Here is a 14278-nt window from a genome sequence, read left to right on the forward strand (position 1 = left end):
CTCTGAGCGTGTTTTTTTAGGGAATTTACTAGTTTGAATCCGGGACTTGTTGCTGGTAAGGAGACGCCAGACCACACATGACATGTAGAGTTCAGAAGAGTTCAGTGAGACTATCGATGATATAACCAAATACTTAATGATTTCAGCGTCAGCTCCACTGCACTCCCTGTAAAAGAATCTTAATACTAACTAAATTTAGTGGAAGGGGTTCAAGGCTTTCCTACTTTTAGTTAGCTGGGAAAATGACGTCGAAAAAGCAGTTAAATTAACCACTGGAAATTTTATTCTACTCACAAAACATTGTTTATAAATTGCACTATAGATAAAAGGAAATGTTTTAATACAGGATGATAAAACCAACTGCGTTCAACAAAAATGTGAACGAATATTCCCTGAATGGGTTTCCAAGCTCTACAATGGATCGAAGGATGACCTATGCCATATCACATCTATAATCTAGGTTTAAATTAAGTTTCACAAAAGAGAAAACTATCAAAATGGTCTAAAGTGAACCTCAATTATCTATAATTACTTATCTGTCTTGTCGTAAATTACAGTGGCTGATGTGGCTTCTTAATAATTATATAAAAGAAAAATTATCGCGTTTCAGATTTTTACTTCAAGTGGCAAATGTGAACACCATGAGATTCAATTGACGATCGACACTAGTATTACGTAAAAAGGAGATGTAACAGATGAGACTTCTGCAGTTCTGAGTGAAGCTTTATGCGCGCTTATGCGGCATCGCGTGCGTTCATTACCTTGTCGGTGGTTAGTCAGCGTCAGGGAGCGGCGGTCGACAGAGCTCCACCTTCGCCGTCTCGGAAGCAACTCTCTCCTAACTTCTCCTTACTACAATTTACCGAAGATGGTTTTAAAAAAAAACTATCTGGCTGTGTTTTCATCTGACCAATCAGGGTCTCAATGTTAACCTTAAGCTCTGCCTACAAAAATTCTGTCTATCCAATGAGAAACGTTATACTTTCGTGGTGAGGCAATGTTTTTAAAGTTTGCAACGTAACAGAGACGCAAAAAAGTTTCACGCTAAAACTTGCAGCTGGTGTGGCCCTTTTAGTGTTATCGTAAGATCTATACTGTTCTTCTGGAGGGCTCTAGCTTTTAACATGGGCTGGGGGTGGTCCTGTCGTTTAGCTGGCGACGTGGGTGTCCGTCCCTTATCGTAGGGCCTTCTAGCTTAACATGGTTCTGCTCTCGGCTTCTGTTCTCGTTTCTCCCCTCGGAACTGCGTCTGTCTCACGGTGGGAAGGTATGACATGCATTTAGGCATTCTTGTGATAGTTTGGGGTATTCCAGTTGCTCACTCATTACTCGTATTACTTTGGTTAATTTAATGTCACGATTTATTCGGAGCTATGTGACATACTATTGGATTTGCTTATCATGTCAGGGTTTTCATGAAAGGTGTTGGATTTGCCTGACATATATGTTTAATCAACATTAACTTTCCAGTCTCTCTTCGTTGCTGTATGATTCTCTCTCCTACAGCTTCCTCTTTTTCTACTGCGCTGATGTTTTACTGATCTGATGCAGCGATTCATGTCTTCCCCTATTTAATTGTATACGAAATTATTCGTTCCTCGCCTTGGAGGCACCTCTACGAATTTTCATCGGCACCCATAAATGGCTCAAATGGCTCTGAGCACTATGGGACTTAATATCCGAGGTCATCAATCCCCTAGAACTTAGAACTAAAACCTAACTAACCTAAGAACATCACACACATCCAAGCCCGAGGCAGGATTCGAACTTGCGACCGTAGCGGTCGCGCAGTGCCAGACAGAAGCGCCTAGCACAGCTCGGCCACAGTGTCCGGCCACAGCACCCACAATATCTGATACCCATTCTTTTGATGCATTGCTTACCACTTTATGTGTGACATACTGCAACACTGCGTTTAAAATAATTCTTATTTTCTGCTCTTAGACTCCCTTACTGCACACATTTCATTTCAGACAACGATGTACTACATGTGTCCAGTGAGAGATTGTCCCTGCGTCTCGTAATTTGTTCTGAAAAACAGTATTCCTTTCCTTATTGTCCCACTACATTTTTCATGCCTTTAGTGATTCCTCCGTTTTGGGGGATATCACTTTCAGGGACCACGTAAAATCTACTTTCTTCAAATGATTGCCATTGTTTCTGTTACTTGTATATACTCTTATCATCCTATTGTTTATTCTTAGAGCAAACCTGTCCTTGTTTCAAAGTTCTTAATATGTACTGCTGCTTCTGTGCCTTTCTGTTTCTAAGTAAAATATTAGAATGCTTGTTCGAATGCCGCGAGCACTATCGCTTCAAAGAAAGCAAGGTACAAAGATGCAACTATAATTATAGTTTCTATATTGAAATAAATATTATTATTTACATTTCTTTCTATTTTTCAGGAATGTCCAGAGGGTGTCGTACACGAAGATTCCTTCAAGGACATCTACGCCAAGTTCTTCCCTCACGGAAGTAAGTAAAATCGTAATATTACTTTTGTTAACGAATATGATATCTGAGTTCCCTTTTTATTCATGATTAATACAAATATCTGTTGATATATAATACTTCAAAACTTATAACCATTTATTTTACATCAAAATATGATACTATTAAGTATACATTTAAACAGAATTATGTCAAGTAAAGGCTGTGTCACCAGTACAGTAGTATCTGACTGTCGCATGAAACTCTTCTTATTGTGGCTCAGTTACCGCGTGGCTTAAATAAGTGCAATAAATATTTCACGGATGGATTAAAGTAATATGACATACTCTTCACTGCATTCATCCAACTCTAAAAACGTGGATAAACAAGACAGTATGAAATCATGCCCTCCTTTTATTATATTTGAGATGCAGATGGAATAAAATAAAGTAGGTATTTAAGTACTGAATGCTTATATTTTCTATATTACTCGTTGAGACAGATTGAAATATTACGAAATTAATTAGATGAGTCTCAGTTTTTCATTTACCTCACCTATTGTTAAACTTTTCCAGTTGCCACACAGAATGTTCTAATAAGTAATTTGATTACACTCAATATCGTATGCCTTGATTTAAGCACAGACGTCAATTGACAATCATGGTGATATGTTTCATCTCGTTTCTTCTTCCTCATCTTGAATGACAAATGAAGCAGAGACCCAGGCACTCAGATGAGTTGCCAATCGATTGCAAAGTAAAAAAAAGAAAAAAATCAGAAGTCCACGCAAAGTGAACAACGCGAATGTTACCGAGAACCTCGTATCTAAATCGAGTAATTTCGGTCGTAGCTGGTGGCGTGGCAGATAGTGTGTTCGGAGAATCGGAGCAGCATTCTGATTCACTGAAGAGTTTCTAACCAGTAAGTCAACATGGGAAACCATCAGATATGGAAGTACCTTCGAGCGTATTCCAAAAGCAATTAAAGTATCCGGTGGTTATCAAGGATGTTGCGTGACGCAGTTAGCGTCTGATACTGTTATATACTAACAAATGTCAGTGTCAAATAATTGCAAATAGTCGTACTTATATCCATGTCTGAAACAACAGATACTGTTGACGATCCACAACTTTACTAAATATTTTCGAAATTGTCTGACTGCGAATTCCTTGACACAGGCTGTATTAGGCAAGGATCTACTATCTAACAGTGACATGTGCAAATTTGTGTCGGACTGGGACTCAACCCCGGATTTCCAGCGTATCGTGAGCGGTCTCACCTTAACCACTTAGGCAATCCGGACACGCTCCCTGGGGACCGACCAAATCTCCTGTATGTTACCCAGTCTACATCATTATATCATAGTCCACAAAATTCATCAGCTAATGCTCGCAACATCACGTAGGTTCTCGCAACGATGTAAGGGTGTACACAGTGTGACATATGGAGTTTTCGCCAGTCCACGAAGGGTGCACGGATAGGCAGTGCTGTTAAGGCCACCGCTCATAATAATACGGAAATCCGGGTTCGGTTGCCGATCTGACATAAATTTTCATGTGTTACTACTGCGTATGAGTTCTATAACTAATACAGCTAGTTTCAATGAACTTGCAGTCAGAGAATTTATTTCAAATGTTTGTAGTGAAACGAAAGAAGTCATGCAGATGATCGGCAATTGCTTAAACAAATAGAGCGTATTGCGCAAATAGACAGTAAGAGCGATTCTGTTTCATTTTGCAGTTGGTAGTAACTGATTGGGAACAGAAGCAGCCCTTAAATATCCAAGAGTGTGCATTGGTTTAAAGTGCAAAAACCGGACAGAGGCTTTGTGAGTAAGGCAGATGCAGTTTCTTTGGAACCATATCAAGAAAAAAATGTTCAAATGTGTGTGAAATTTTATGTGACTTAACTGCTAAGGTCATCAGTCCCTAAGCTTACACACTACTTAACCTAAATTATCCTAAGGACAAACACACACACCCATGCCCGAGGGAGGACTTGAACCCCGCTGGGACCAGCCGCAGAGTCCATGACTGCAACGCCTTTAGACCGCTCGCATATCAAGAAGATGTAAGTTACTTATTGAGGAGGTAGGTCACTGAACTTCCGTTAGACTGGTTGCAGAGTGCTGTTCGTCAGTCTGGTGCCCTTATCAGGAAAGATTAGCACTACAAAAACTGAGGCACCAATGAAAAAATAGTGCGTTTCATGGAGGTTTCGTTTGGTAGGAGTATGAATGTAGCTGACGTATTTATTCAGCTCCAGCGATAGATTCTACAAGAGGGGCGCCATGCTTCACGGATATGTTAACCGCTAAATTTCCGAAAGCGTGACCCTGTTCCGTAGCCACTATAGTACGCCTTTGACGTGTCGCTAGTCTTGCAAGTAGCTGGCTCGAATCTACGTGGTGGAGGAAATCTTAACCAGAATGTTTGACCAGCTAAGGGAGCCATGGTGGCTATCTTGATCACCAGACTTTGCGCCAATGTGTAAGCACCTCTTGTGCTGTTTCAGTGTACTGTTTTTATTACATTACTAACCATTTCCCAATGGCTTCACTCAATTATGCATATAGTCAACGCTCGTCCTTCTCCCTGTCCCTGTTTTCACCTCTTCCTCCCCCTGCCTCTCCAGCTCATCGCACTGCCTCTATCTACCTTCTCCTCCTCCCCTCTGTCTGCGTCTCCAACTCTTCCTCTTTCCATCCATTTTCTCCACCCTCTCACTGCGACCATATCTTCCTCCTCCTCCCTCTGACCTCATTCTCTTCCCCATCTCCACCTTCCCTCTTCCTTTTCATCCATCCACAGCCCCTCTGTCTTCCACATTCCTCACGCATCTCCCTCTCCTCCCCTCCCCCTCTGTGCATTTCCTCCTATATCTGTCTCAACCTGTCCCCAGCCATGCTCATCAGCAAGTGCAGCAACTCAATACAGTTCAATACAGCAGCCCAATACCACATCCACAACACGCCTGTAATGCAGGACAGGCTACACACCAGTGGTTCGATAATCATTTATTTGTCCATAACGTTCAGGCCGCCATGGAAAGCAAGTCAATAAAGCAGGCCGATACTATTCCAGCAGAACACATCTATCGTGCAGCGCACCCTGTACACTTGGGACGGGGGAAAACGCTTTTGCCCGTATCTCTGCGATCGGAGGTTACAAATCCCATGTGCTAATACTCATGAAGTCTGTTGTTTCTGTACCTGATTTGTTGAAATCGATCCAGGGATTTGGGATAAGATCCAGGATGCACAAATACACAGTGCTTCATAGAGAGAGAGTGGCCAGAAACAGTCTGAAAAGCTTGTAAGTTTATTGCAGGATTGGTTGTGCCAAGAGAATAACTGTTAAGACAAAAATTCGTTACATTTTGCCATTTCCTAGGTAATTAGCACTGAAGCTAGCTAATCAGGCTGCTGCATGTGCATATTCAAGCAACCCAGAGAAGGTGTCGCCAAACCTATTCTTCATTTGGTTTCATACCGAACAAGAGAGTGATACAAACATTGGACATGGGGCAGTAGTAAAGACTTAATCCAAACCAAATGCTGAGCAGTCTCGTGTGTCATCATCTATGCTATGAGAACAGCTGACACTAATTGTATCCAGAGCGCCAATTGAATTTGCGTTTGCATTGGCCTGATTGAGTAGCTTCAATGTTAATTGACTCAGAAACGGTCCAATGTCTCGAATTTTTTTCTTGACAATTATCTCTCAACACAACGTACCCTGCAACGCCATTACAAGCTTTTGAGACTGTTTCTGAGCACCCTGTATATAACAGATTTGTTCGCATTGCCTGTACCCTGTACACGAAATGAAACGTGTCTGGTGCATTTGTATGTTCACCAATAACCAATCAGATCATGACACAGTTTACATCAGTCACTCAGCTCCCAACGGGACAAAGGCACCAATCTTTCACTACAACAACTCATATCTCAAAATGTAAACTAACCTAGGTGAGTTCCTAATAACGTATCACAAACTCGAAAATATACTCGCGTGTTCTGAAAATCAGTCAACGAAAATAATTGATTGCTTTTATATTTGATACTTGTTAATCGTATGTGTATAACAAAAAGTAATTAAGTGTAAGTTCAGAATGCTTTTGCTAGTTTTGTAATAAAGATTATGAGTACTGGCATCGTAATGTGTGCAAACACTTTTATACCCGAGACGCACAGTTCAGTTTGATAATGTTATTAAAGTTTCTCAGTGATGCAGCCACAGGTATCCCAAAAGTAATTCATATCTGCTTGTACATAAATACCGTGAATAAACATTACTTTGCATTTGTAACTGGGTGCAGTAAACTTCCATAAAAATACTTTCGTTCTATTTTTCACAACATTCAAACCACATTGCAATACGCTGTCAGTCACTATGTGACCACATCCTGCGCAACATGATTTACGTTTCGATACGACGCTGCCTAGCTCCTCACGTCAGTCCCGACACATGTGTGTCCTTACCGGCGACAGTGAACAGCTCCGGCGACGATGCATCGAGTCAAATTACAAACGCCGTCGCAGTACTTAAATGATCACTTATTCCTTAAGGTGGGATGACCGTACGCTCACAGTTGTCCTGAGTGAAATCGATTGTTCACCTTTTAGAGGGCGCGGACAATGGTTGTTAGAGTGTCATGTTGAAGTTTTCGTTGTAGGCAGTGAAAGTTGTAAGTTTTAGATTTGTTGGTGGTGGCAGTCTAAAAATGGTGAAACTTTAATTAGCTCTGTATATTTCACATAATTAAATCGATGCCCTCTAAAAAAATATCAAGGAACTTCTTATCTACGAAATTAATTATCTGATCAACGCAATTTATTACATGAAAATGCAAAAGAAATGCTTAAACGATCATTGCGAATAATGAGCGAATGCCTTGGCAAATCTGAACACGGAATCTGGGACACGGTTCAAATGAACGCGCAACTGGATAAAAAATTTACATTCACGGAATTCATACCATGATTCCCGAAGGTTTGTGTGTAAAGATAGAAAGTATTACAAGAGGGTAGCCGTTTGCATCTACGCTGAAGGGACAAAGGTCATGGTATATCGATATGTGCTTATACAGGGTGTTCCATTGATGGTGACCGGGCCAAATATCTCACGAAATAAGCGTCAAACGAAAAAACTACAAAGAACCAAACTTGTCTAGCTTGAAGGGGGAAACCAGATGCCACTCTATTGTTGGCCCGCTAGATGGCGCTGCCATAGGTCAAACGGATATCAACTGCGTTTTTTTTTAAATAGGAACCCCCATTTTATTACATATTCGTGTAGTACCTAATGAAATAGGTTCTACCACTTTTTTCGCTTTGTGATAGATGGTGCTATAATAGTCACAGACACATGGCTCACAATTGTAGACGGACACTTGGTAACAGGTAGGTTTTTTTAAAAATAAAATACAGAAGGTAGTTACGTTTGAACATTTTATGTCGGTTGTTCCAATATGATACATTTACCTTTGTGAACTTACCATTTCTGAGAACGCATGTCCGCAGCTCGTGGTCGTGCGGTAGCGTTCTCGCTTCCCGCGCCCGGGTTCCCGGGTTCGATTCCCGGCGGGGTCAGGGATTTTCTCTGCCTCGTGTTGACTGGGTGTTGTGTGATATCCTTAGGTTAGTTAGGTTTAAGTAGTTCTAAGTTCTAGGGGACTGATGAGCATAGCTGTTAAGTCCCATAGTGCTCAGAGCCATTTGAACCATTTGAGAACGCATGCTGTTACAGCGTGATTACCTGTAAATACCACATTAATGCAATAAATGCTCAGAATGATGTCCGTCAAACTCAATGCATTTGGCAATACGTGTAACGACATTCCTCTCAACAGCGAGTAGTTCGCCTTCCGCAATGTTTACACATACATTGACAATGCGCTGACGCATGTTGTAAGGCGTTGTCGGTGGATCACGATAGCAAATATCCTTCAACTTTCCCCCCAAAGAAATCCGGGGACGTCAGATCCGGTGAACGTGCGGGCCATGGTATGGTGTTTCGACGACCAATCCACTTGCCATGAAATGTGCTATTCAATACCGCTTCAACCGCACGTGAGTTATGTGCCGTACATCCATCATGTTGGAAGTACATCGCCATTCTGTCATGCAGTGAAACATCTTGTAGTAACATCGGTAGAATATTACGTAGGAAATCAGCATACATTGCACCACTTAGATTGCCATCGATAAAATGGGGGCCAGTCATCCTTCCTCCCATAATGCCGCATCATAGATTAACCCGTCAAGGTCGCTGATGTTCCACTTGTCGCAGCCATCGTGGATTTTCCGTTGCCCAATAGTGCATATTATGCCGGTTTACGTTACCGCAGTTGGTGAATGACGCTTCGTCGCTAAATAGAACGCGTGCAAGAAATCTGTCATCGTCCAGTAATTTCTCTTGTGCCCAATGGCAGAACTGTACACACCGTTCAAAGTCGTCGCCATGAAATTCCTGGTGCATAGAAATATAGTAAGGGTGCAATCGATGTTGATGTAGCATTCTCAACACCGACGTTTTGGGATTCGGCGATTCTCGCGCAATTTGTCTGCTACTGATGTGCGGATTAGACGCGACAGCAGCTAAAACACCTACTTGGGCACCATCATTTGTTGCAGGTCGTCGTTGACGTTTCACATGTGGCTGAAGACTTCCTGTTTCCTTAAATAACGTAACTATCCGGCGAACGGTCCGGACACTTGGATGATGTCGTCCAGGATACCGAGCAGTATACATAGCACACGCCCGGTGGGCATTTTGATCACAACAGTCATACATCAACACGATATCGATCTTTTTCCGCAATTGGTAAACGGTCCATTTTAACACGCGTAATGTATCACGAAGCAAATACCGTCCGCACTGGCGGAATGTTACGTGATACCACGTACTTATACGTTTGTGACTGTTACAACGGCATCTATCACAAAGCGAAAAAAGTGGTCCAACTAAAACATTCATATTTCTTTACGTACTACACGGAAATGTAATAAAAATGGGGGTTCCTATTTAAAGAAACGCAGTTGATATCCGTTTGACCTATGGTAGCGCCATGTAGCGGGCTAACCATACCGCCATCTGGTTTCCCCCTTCAAGCTAGACGAGTTTCGTTCTTTGTAGTTTTTTCGTTTGATGCTTATTTCGTCAGGTATTTTGCCCGGTCACTATCAGTGGGCCACCCTGTATAGATGGCGGTGGTTCCCCGTACACGAGGTATAAAAGGGCAGTGAATTGGCGGACATGTCGTTTGTACACAAGTGATTCATGTAAAGAGGTTTCCGAGTTGATTGTGGCCACACGACGAGAATTAACGAACGTTGAACTTGGAGTGACACGAATGGGTCATTCCATTGCGGGAATCGTTAGGGAATTTAGTATTCTAAGATCCACAGCGTCAAGCGTGTGTCGTGAATACCAAATTTCAGGCATTACCTCTGACTACGAACAACGCAGTCGCCAACGGCTTTCACTTTCCGACCGAGAGCAGCAGCGTTTGCATAGAGTTGTCAGTGCCATCATACAAGCAACACTGCATGAAATAACCGCATAAATCAGTGTGGGACGTCGGACGAACGTATCCGTTAGGAAAAGTGCGGCGAAATCTGGCGTTTATGGGCTATGGCAGCAGACGCCGGACTCGAATGCCTTTGCTAGCAGCACGACACCGCCTGCAGCGCCTCTCCTGGGCTCGTGACAGCATCGCTTCGACCGTAGACCACTAGAGAATCGCCGCCACGTCAGGCGAATCCTGATTTCAGTTGGTGAGAGCTGATGGTAGGGTTCGAGTGTGGCGCAAACCCTCCGAAGCCATGGACCCATGTTGGCAGCAAGGCACAGTGCAAGGTAGTGGTGGTTCCATAATGGTGCGGGTTGTCTTTAGGTGGAATGTATTGGCTCCTCTAGTCAAACTGAACCGATCATTGACTGTGAATGGTTACGTTCAGCTACTTTGGAGGCACTCATGTTCATGTTCCCAAACTATGAAGGAATTTTTACAGATGACAATGCGCGATGTCACAGGTCACAATTGTTCGCGAATGGTTTGGAGAACAGTCTACACAATTCGAGCGAATGATGTGGCCACCCAGATCACCTGACAAGAATCCAGTCGAACATTTATGGTACATAATCGAGAGGTCAGTTTGTGCACAAAATCCTCCATTTGCAACACTTTCTCAATTATGGATGGTTATAGAGACAACATAACTCAATATTTCTGCAGGGGACTTCCAACAACATGATGAGTGCACGCCACGTCGATTTGCTGCACTATTCGGGGCAGGAGGTGGTCCGGCACGGTATCATGAGGTATCCCATGACTTTCGTCTCCCAGCCGGCCTTGGTGGCCGAGCGGTTCTAGGCGCTACAGTCTGGAACCGCGCGACCGCTACGGTCGCAGGTTCGAATCCTGCCTCGGGCATGGATGTTTGTGATGTCCTTAGGTTAGTTAGGTTTAAGTAGTTCTAAGTTCTAGGGGACTGATGACCTCAGAAGTTAAGTGCCATATCGCTCAGAGCCTTTTTTTTTTTTTTTTTTTTTTTTTTTGCACCCCAGTGATGACCAGAGTTGAAAGTCCCTCCAGACGCTGAATAGCACACCACCAGTGTCGGGAGTCGCGTCGCGTCGGTATCATTGCTACAAACAGCCTCGGATGCCGTATTAAGTTACTCGGGTTACGCGTAACCATGAAATCATTTTCAAGTGAAGTGTTAATTCTGGGGTGACTTTAATGATCTATCTTCAGTTTGCGTATGTCGTATTTTCACGTGCCGTCGCGGGACAAACATTCTGTGTTGAACCTGTAACTGCAAACAAGTCTTCCGAGTGAAGATTGAAATTATTACACATCGTTAAAAATTACTCAGCTAGGCGTACAGTTCATCTCGCTGCTGCAGCCAGGTCCGACCACACTCGTAATCTGCGTTGCTAAAGTGGCTGGAGAATCAGTCACTGGCTCTGTACAAACAGCTTGTGTCTCTAATTCAACGGTGAGAACCTCTCGCTGGCGAACTGGAGGTGGCACCTGGCTGAGGAGATGCTGACCCCAGACAAGACTCTTTGTCAACATGCTGAAATGTGAGGCGTGTTTCTTAAGTAAGTACCGTTTTGAAATTAAAAGAAGACGTGCTAAGATATCTCAATAACTTTATTTTTACATGAAAGCCTGTACCTTAATCTACTATCCTACATAATTTCCGTCAATATTGAGGCACTTGTCATAACGTTGTACTAGTTTTTGAATACCCTCCTCATAGAAGTCTGCCGCCTGCCTTGTTGACCACTGCATCACCACTGTTTTGACTTCGTCATCGTCTTGAAGACCCTGACCATCCAGGTGTTTCTTCAAGTGCAGAAACAGATGGTAGCCAGTGGGCGCAAGATCGGGGCTGTATGGAGGATGATTTCGAGTTTCCCATCGAATAGATGTGATGAGATCTTTGGTCCGATTCGCCACATGCGGACGGGCATTCTCTTGCAGCAAAACGATGCCCTTGCTCAACTTCCATGGACTGTTACTTTGATTCTGGTGTGACGTAGGCCACCCATGTTTCATCGCCCGTAACAGTTTACCTTAAGAAATCATCACCGTCGTTATGGTACCGCTCAAGGAAAGTCAATGCACTGTCCAAAAGTTTGGTTTTGTGCACATCCGTCAACATTTTCGGTACCCAACGTGTGCACAATTTTCGGTAATTCAAGTGCTCGGTCACAATGCCATACAAAACACTACGAAAAACATTAGGAAAGTCATCCCACAAGGAGGAAATCGTAAAGCGTCTGTTTTCTCTCATCTTACTGTCCTCTTCCTGCACCAAACTTTCATTAACAACCAAAGGACGCCCACTCCGATGTTCATCATGCACATTTGTGCGGCCATCTTTAAATGCTCTCACCCACCTTCTTACCATTCCATCACTCATAATGTTTCTCTGTAAACTGCAGGGATCTCACGATCAATATCGATCGCCTTTAGGCCTTTAGCACTAATAAACCTTATAACACCCCGTGCTTCACAGTCTGCGGGACTCACGATTGAGGCATCTTAAACACACAGTACATAACGTAAACAAGGAAGAATCAGACTGTAATGGCGTCAGTGCGTAGATAAAGGTACAGGCTTTCATGTAAAAATAAAATTATTGAGATATCTTAGCACGTCTTTTTTTTTAATTTCAAAACGGTACTTACTTAAAAAACACGCCTCGTACAAAGTCTGCCTGTGAAGCTTACTAGAGAAATAACTTTCTGCAGTTTACTTCCGACATGGAAGACACTGTCCTCTGTCATATCGTTTTGATTGGCTGAATCACAAATACTGCCAGTGCCAACCGGTTGTAAGTTGTCTTAGAGGACATTGGTTTCCCTCCGTTACTCTCATTTCAGATACTTTACCAGTTACGAATTTCGTTATTTTTGGCACTTCAAAACTGTGCGCTGCTCTCTCCCTCTGTCTACGTTCGTGTTGTGGCCTGTAAGGGTGGACCTCTGTAAGCACAGTCGTTTTTCTTACTTCCACTTCTACATTATTAGGTTAGCCAACACTAGCTGCTTTTCCATTTCGTAAAACTCAAGTTTTTGTGGGGGCCTGAAAGCGATGGTGTTGTCTCACAATCTTCAAAGGTGCCATAAACTTTCCTGTTGCCATTACACTCTCTCAGATGTTATCTTAAACGTGTATGTCTTTCACAACTTCTGTCTGTAGTTCTTCCGGGACTCTGCCAATATAGTATGCACTCCCAGACCATACACAGCTCACTAAAAACAGTCTCCGCAGCCCCGCACAGCCTAGAGATACAATTCGCCGTGTGAGTTTTAGTGCGTCCGGCGTGTACTCAGCTTTTCTCGAAGTACCGTCCTTTCTGTCCGCCCAGGGAGAGGTACCTCGCACGTGCTCAAGTGTCCCAATGAATTCTGCTGTGGCTGTTTCCCCTGCTTGTTTATGACCCACGGCGCATCCACCAAGTGCGAGATGTTTTCATAGAAGCTTCTTATTTAGGTGTCCATGCAGTTCAATATAGGAAATTGAAATCTACGTGATAGAGTACTGGCAATCACTGATACTGATTCATAACTCGTTTTATCAGTGGGAAGTAATTTACTACCATTCGATTTGTCGTTTTGTTTCGGGTTTACATCAGTTGTGGCACAATTTGGGACCAACGTTCGTGTAATAGCAGGTTGAGTACTGCTGGACAAGTGGCCTGCAGGACGTCAATTGCTGCTTGCCAGAAACTGTTAAAGCACGCGCTAGAGTATTTGTGCATGTTAGTATCCGAGTTTGTCAGTTTGGGTATATGTGAATTATTCTGAAAAGTACACCTTCCACATTCATGCATCGTGTCATGAAGGTAACAACCATCCATTCTGCGCCGGTTACGGGATCAATATATACATGCACTTGAGATAATTCTGAGAACACTCTGTCTGAGTGAGGCTACAGGCTGAGTGTAATTAGAATTCACGAGGGAATACTTCAGTTCGTGTACCGTGTCGCGAGATCAGCAGCATCACGAACTGGTTACTTATACCTTCGTGAAAGAGACTGTCAGCATCATTAGTGTGCACCAACGTTAGTTACAAGTAACTGTGCCAGTGATTATCAAAAGCAGAACTGAATACCCAAGCAGTGAGTTTTAAACGAATGAATGGTAAGAGAGCAGTGCGACTGAACGTTGCGACAATATGTCACAAGGTACTGCAAGCAGACTACTGTGGCTGAAGTATTAGTAACAATATTGAGATTATTAGATAATTAAAACAGTATTTGAACGGTGGAGATCACATCCTGTGTTCCCAGGAAGAATGTACGTGGCTCTTTATCTGATACT

General features: G+C 43.0%; 1 protein-coding gene across 1 annotated transcript in view; it reads left to right on the forward strand.

Moving 5' to 3' along the window:
- Positions 1 to 2408: 2408 nt before the first annotated feature.
- The window catches only part of LOC126465294 (calsenilin), a 203681-nt gene continuing 191811 nt past the window's right edge, over positions 2409 to 14278 (forward strand). Inside the window, exon 1 of the mRNA XM_050096295.1 lies at positions 2409 to 2475. The gene's annotated coding sequence lies outside the window, so the exon portion shown is untranslated. The remainder of the gene's footprint in view (positions 2476 to 14278) is intronic.

Source organism: Schistocerca serialis, chromosome 1 (assembly GCF_023864345.2).
Source record: "Schistocerca serialis cubense isolate TAMUIC-IGC-003099 chromosome 1, iqSchSeri2.2, whole genome shotgun sequence".
In the NCBI taxonomy this organism is placed as follows: domain Eukaryota; kingdom Metazoa; phylum Arthropoda; class Insecta; order Orthoptera; family Acrididae; genus Schistocerca; species Schistocerca serialis.